We start from the raw sequence: 6531 nt of genomic DNA on the forward strand, positions 1-6531 counted from the left end.
GGGTGAGTGAGCCCATCTTGCAGAGGAGAAATCTCAAGGCCCAGAAGCCCCAGGAGAGGTGGGGAGGAAGGGACAGCGGGAAGGCCAGCACCAGAGGCGGGAAGGAGAGGCGGCTGGGGGGCGTGGTGCTGGGGGAGGGGGCCTCACTTCCCGGCCTCTGGCTGGCCTCCCTGCTCTCTGCCCCACATTCCTGGCGCCCTTGGGTCCTGGGAAAGGCTCCGTTCATGGAGTGGAGTGGGAAAGGGGTCTGAGATTGCTGGATACCTCTGGGAGGGGGAGGGGAGAGGCTGGGGTGGAGGAGGGAGTCACGCCTTGGCTCCAAGGGTGCGAGCGGAGACCGGGGCCGAAGGAGCTGGGGGGCCTGGGGGATGCTTGGGGGTGGCTGAGGCCCCAGGGACAGGGGCAAAGGATGAGAAGAGGAGGGGGGTGGTGGAAAAGTAGAGGAGATGGATTGAGGTGGGGAGAGAGAAAGGGAAAAAGAAATCAAGAAAGACTGCAAGACTGAGAGGGGGAAAGAGACAGACAGGAAGAGATGGAGACAACGAGGGGAACAGATGGATGGATCGAAAGAAATAGAAAGAGATAAACAGAGAAGCACACACAGAGAGGCAGGGCGAGACAGAGATAGAGAGAATAGAGACCGAGGGGGAGAGAGAGAGAGCAAAGGCTAGAGAGAGCATGAGAGAGGGATGTAGAGAAGGAGAAAGAGAGAAGGGATAAGAACTGAGAGGTGGACAGATTGAAAGAGAGGGGAAGGGAGGGCCTGAAGCATGGGGTCCTAAGGAGACCCTGAGGGCTGGGGATGGACAGGGAGGTTGGGGCTGGCTCAGAGCTCGGCTTCCTCTGGTGGAGAACACAGGGCACATGAGGAAGGGGGGGGGGATGGGCACTGAGGACAGGAGTGGGGGCAGGCAGCTGCCTGGGTCTTTCTCTGGCCCCCTGCCCAGCCCAGCCCTCCCGCGGGCCTCAGGGATCTCCCAGGGCCGGGGTAGGGGGCAGCAGGGCCGAAGCTGCAGCCACATGGGCTCTCCCAAGCTTGCTGTTCAGGGCTTCTGGGAACCTCCTCAGGTGCTGAGAAGCAGCCGTGCCCCCTCCCAGCCACCCAGGCAGCCACGGGCCCAGGGGCCCAGGAGAGAGAGAAGCCCCATTCTCCTTGCCTTTCAAAACATCCTCCCCATCAGCTCTCCATTTCCTTTCTCTGTTCCAGTCTCTAAATTTAGCATACCCCTTTTTCCTTGTCCACCTCTCTTCCTGTCTCTCCATCTCTCTCTTCTCCCATGTCACCCCCCTTCTTCTCTTTCTGTTGTCTGTCTCCCTCCATGAGGCTCTCACTCCTTTCTTCTTTTCTCTGACCCCTTTGATTTGTGTCTGTCTTTCTTTTCTGTCTGTCATTCTGTCTTCTCTCCTTTTCTCCCCTGGTTTCTCTCTCTGTTTTTCTCCATCTCGGCTCATTTCCATGGGTCTCTCTCCAGGTCACTCTCTTTAGTCCATCTTTAAGCTTTCTCCTTTCTCCTTCCCCTCTTTTTTCCAGCTTCTCGGGATGGAAAAAAAGTCCGTCTGTCTGTTCTCTCCTTCCATTGCCCCTGGTCCTGGGTCTCCCAGCTCTCGTGCCCGTCTTTGCCACCAATGATGAGGCCTTAGACGCCTCTCTCCTAACCTTGCCCCCTCCCTGCTGCAGGATGCTGGGGTGTGGGGAGACAGGGGCTGGAGAGGAGCTGAGGGCCTCTGCCTCCCCCACCGTGGGGCTGCCCAGCCCAGCAGGGCCTGCGGGGAGCAGGCGGGGGCCTGGAGCGCCGGCAGATGGTGCAGGAGAAATGAGGCAGAGAGAGATGGCGAGAGGGGGCGCCCTACGGGGACTGAGGCCAGGAATGGGAGCCTGGGGCGGGCCCCCTGAGGTTTAGGGCTGCAGAGAGATGGGGATCCAGGGAGAGACAGAGCTCCAGGGAGAGGGTCCACACGCACCCACTCACACACATATAGGCGGGATCCAGAGAGATAGGAACCCGGAATCAGAAAGAGACAGAGATCCAGAGACCTAGAGGGATGCACAGAGAAATATCAGGATCCAGAAAGTCCAAGACACATAGACCCGGAGTCCAGAGAGAAGGAGAGACCCAGGGACACAGAGAGACAAAAGGAGATACAAACACTGTGAGGGGAACTCAGACAGAGGGAGTAAGAGGAGAGACAGAGAAACAAGCCCTGAGACAGAGACGTCTCTGATAGAGAGAGAGAGATACAGAGACTGATGCAGAGAGGACACAGAGATCTGGTCCCAGAAAGTGACAGAGACGGAGACCCGGGTGGGTTGCTGGGGGTGGGGGGAGTAAACGCTCTCAAGGACACGTTCAGACCGACGGGAGACAGAGACTCGCTCCCATCACCCACTTCAGGGCCTGGGGGTGGGGGTGGGGGTGGGGGTGGGGGGGCCGGGCTCGTCTCCATAGCGACCTCCCCAGATCCCGAGGGCAAATATTGTCTGGACCAGAAGCAGCGGGTCTGTGTTGACATAATTTTGTGCCGGGTGGGGTAGGAGCTCCAGGGACCCAGGGGCCAGAAGAACAGTTTGGCTCTTGGTGAAGGCTCCACAGACAGCTCCAGCCTCCCCCCACCCCTCCAAATCTGGGTGCAAATACCGCAGCCCCGCAAGGAGCCGCTGAGAGGGTCCCTGGTTGCCCTCTGGTGGTGGTGAGGGAGCCCTGCAGTTCCATTCCCGGAGTCCTAGAGGGCAGGCGGGCCTGGGCTTTCTTAGCCATGTTTCTTGAACCTGGCCCCTCCACCCCCTCCCCAGAGCCTCTACCTTGATCCAAGACCCTGTTCTTCCCTGGTCTCCTGCCCCAGTCCAGCTCCTTTCCCTCTTCTCCACCCCTGCCCACTGCAGGCAGCCAGAGGGGTCTTCCTAAAGCATAAATCTGACTCTGACCCTCCCCTGCTCAGAACCTGCCATGGCTCCCCAGTGCCCCCAGGAGAAAGCCCAGGCTCTTCTCCCTGGCCTTCCAGGCCTTTGCTGAGTTCTCTAGGCTTCTCTTCTTGACTCCCTGACTATTCAAACTCTTTCCAGAGCCTCTCCCAACCCCAGCCTTTGTTTGGGTGGTTTTCTCTCTCTGAAATGCCTCCCTTCAATTTTTGTCAAATCTTCTCAAATCCATCTCAAATCTCATCAGTGATGAAACAGGGGTCCAAGATGTCTGACTTCAAAATCCAATTTCCAAACACAGGCGTAAATAAAGATCAAAACAGAAATTAGAGAGAAAAACACATGCAGAAGGAAACAGAAAAGTCAGAGATTGTGAGCCCATCCCCCACTTCTCTCTCCACCCCCACCCCCCCGCTGGCAGCACTGCCCCCCTCTCCACTCCCTCCCTCCTCCAGGCACTTGTAATAAAACTGACTCCATTAACCGTACCCAAAAACCCTGTACTGAGTACTTCACCGGCCTGAGCTCACTGAACGTGCCCTCCTCCCCCGGGAGGTGGGTGCTGGGTTGATTTCCATTTTGCAGAGGATGAAATGCCAAGCCATTGGGCCGTGGTCACCCTGCTCATACGGACAGTGTCTCATCCCTGTCCCCAAGCTCGGCGTCCCTCGAAGTCAGAGCTTGGCTCTGATTCCTCTTTGTGTGTCCCTTCCCTCCCGGGAGCCCCCAGTGTAAGCTCTGTTGTTTCTCTGCCGATTGTTCCTTCCTCCCCAAGCTCTCCCCCATCCCCTGCCATATGGAGCCCCCAGGATTGAACTCCCCTGGGCTCTCACAATCCTCTGGGGGCAGTCCCGTGACATCCCTTTGAACATTGCAGCCTGCTGCAGAGTTCTGTATGTAGGACTCGGACTTCCCCCCTCCTAGAATCTAAATGCATAGGCTTGGGGGTGGGGGAAGGGGGTTGGGACGCTGGAAATCTGAGTTCCAGCCTTGTCCCTATCAGTAACACAATGAGTTGTGATCATAGAATGATAATGGTCTAAGTCTTCTCTAGTTGTCACTTCATGCCCATCATTGTTCCTGGTGCCTGGCACATAGTAGGTGTTTGCTGGGAAAGGAATAGGGGTGGTGCATGTAGTAGGTGTTCACTGGGAAAGGAATAGGGGTGGTGGCACGTAGTAGGTGTTCACTGGGAAAGGAATGGGGGTGGTGGCACGTAGTAGGTGTTCACCGGGAAAGGAATAGGGGTAGCTAACATTTATGTGTGCCAGGCACTGTGCTAATGGGGGATTTGCACGTGTCACCTCATTGAAGTTCATGGAGGATTCAATGGCAAACTATACTTTGTCTTCCCACAGCTCAAAGGCCCTACAGGATCTGCTGGGCTCATCACTACCCTGACCTCATCCTCTTCCACTTTCCCCTTGCTACCCTGCTCCAACCATCTTTACAAGCTCCAAGAATATGCCAAAATCATACCCACCCCCCAGGACCTCTGCCTGGAGAGCTTTCCCCCCAACTCTCAACCTTATTGCTTCCTTCTTGTCATTCACATCTCAGCTCACATGTCACCTCCTCAGAGAGACCTTCCCCTGCACCTTTTGTGTAAATCAGCTGCTTCTATGCACCCATCAATCCATTTTTTTATGAATTTTAAAGTAATTGCAGATATCAGTATTTTTCCGCCAAATACGTCAGCATATCTGACATTAAGTAGACTACCTGGATGTTTGATTACATTAATTTTTAAGATTACTTCATTTTTAGTTGGGATAAAATATACATAACATGGAAATCATTTTAACCATTTGAAGTGGACAGTTCTTTGGCATTAAGTACATTTACAAGACTGTGTCACTTTTACCAGTATTTTCATCATCCTCATCTAAAACTCATACTCCTTTAGCAATAACTCCCCAGTCCCCCCTTCCCTCACTCCTGGTGAGCACTATTCTGCCCTCTGTCTCTATGAATTTGCATATTCTATTTCATATAAGAGAAATCATACAATATTTGTCCTGTTGTGTCTGGCTTATTTCACTCAATATGATGATTTCAAGGTACACCCGTGTTGTAGAATGTACCAGCACTTCACTTCCTTTTATGGCTGAATAATATTCTATTGTGTGGATAGACCACGTTTTGTTTATCTATTCATATGTTGATGGATGTTTGGGTTGTTTCCACCTTTTAGCTATTGTGAATAATGCTGAGATGAACATTGGTGTGCAAACATTAGTCCGAGTTCCTGCTTTCAATTTTTTTGGGGTATGCACCTAGGAAAGAAATTGCTGGGTTATATGGCAACTCTAAATTTAATTTTCTGAGGAACCAGCCAAACTGTTTTTCACAGTGGCTGCACCATTTTACATTTGCTCCAACGATGTAGGAGGGTTCCTCTTTCTTTATATCTTCTCTAACACACGGTATTTAAAAAAATATTGTTTCCACTTAGTTATTTCTGATGATGGTCACTCTAGTGGGTGCGAAGTGGTGTCTCATTGTAGTTTTAATTTGCCTTTCTCTAATAAGGAAAGTTGTAGAGCATCTTTTCATATGCTTATTGGCCATTTGAATATCTTCTCCGGAAAAATGTCTATTCAGACCCTTTGCCCGTTTTTAAAAAAGCATGTTTATACATGCTTTAAACACAATAATTTTCAAAGCACAGTTCAACAAGTAGTTACACTTGTGTCTGATTTTTTTTGGGGGGGTATGCATAGCCCGGGAATCGAACCCAGGTCTCCCGCATGGGAAGGCAAACATTCTGCCATTGAACCACTCATGTACCCTCTGATGCTCCTTTTATCCAGGATATGGACAGATGAGTTAAAAATATGGATAATAAGTAAATAAATAAATAGTAGGGGACAAAGGGTAAAATAAATTGGGTAGATGGAAATATGAGTGGTCAATAAGAGGGAGGAGTAAGGGATATGGTATGTATGAGTTTTTCTTTTTTCTTTTGATTTCTTTTTCTAGAGTGATGCATATGTTCTAAAAAAAGTGATCATGGTGATGAGTACAAAACTACGGGATGATATTGTAAGCCATCGATTGTATACCATGTATGGAATGTATGTTTGTGAAATTTTCTCAATAAAAATCAAAACAAAACAAGTAGTTCCGGAACAGATCCCAGAGTTTGTCATGGGCTACTATTCCACCATCTCAGATTTTTCCTTCTAGCTGTTCCAAAACATTGGAGGCTGGAAGGAATAGTAATATAGTGATTCAGCAGTCATATTCTTTTAAGTCTTATTTTCTCTGTTATACCTCGTCCTTCTCCTTTAATCCTTCTCCCAATCTAAAGAGATCTTTAGGCAATGCCTGTTTTGACTTTTTTGTGTTGAGAAGGGGTGTCAACTCTAAAGGATAGGGGGAATGTAATTAATTGATAACTTGGAGAGGCTGGTCCCTTTGAGTTTCAGGATTTATCTAACCTAGGAACCCTCCAGGAATTCTAAGTTCCAGGAAGGCAAACCTAGTGCATGAAACCTTTATAGAGCTCAGTTAGAGTCCTAGATGTACTTAAGGGTAAACAGGGTTTACCCTTGATTGGGGTTTAGCAAACCATGGCAATTAGCACTATCTAACTGAAGCTTGCATGAGAG

This window comes from Tamandua tetradactyla, chromosome 16, assembly GCF_023851605.1.
Source record: "Tamandua tetradactyla isolate mTamTet1 chromosome 16, mTamTet1.pri, whole genome shotgun sequence".
NCBI classification, from domain to species: domain Eukaryota; kingdom Metazoa; phylum Chordata; class Mammalia; order Pilosa; family Myrmecophagidae; genus Tamandua; species Tamandua tetradactyla.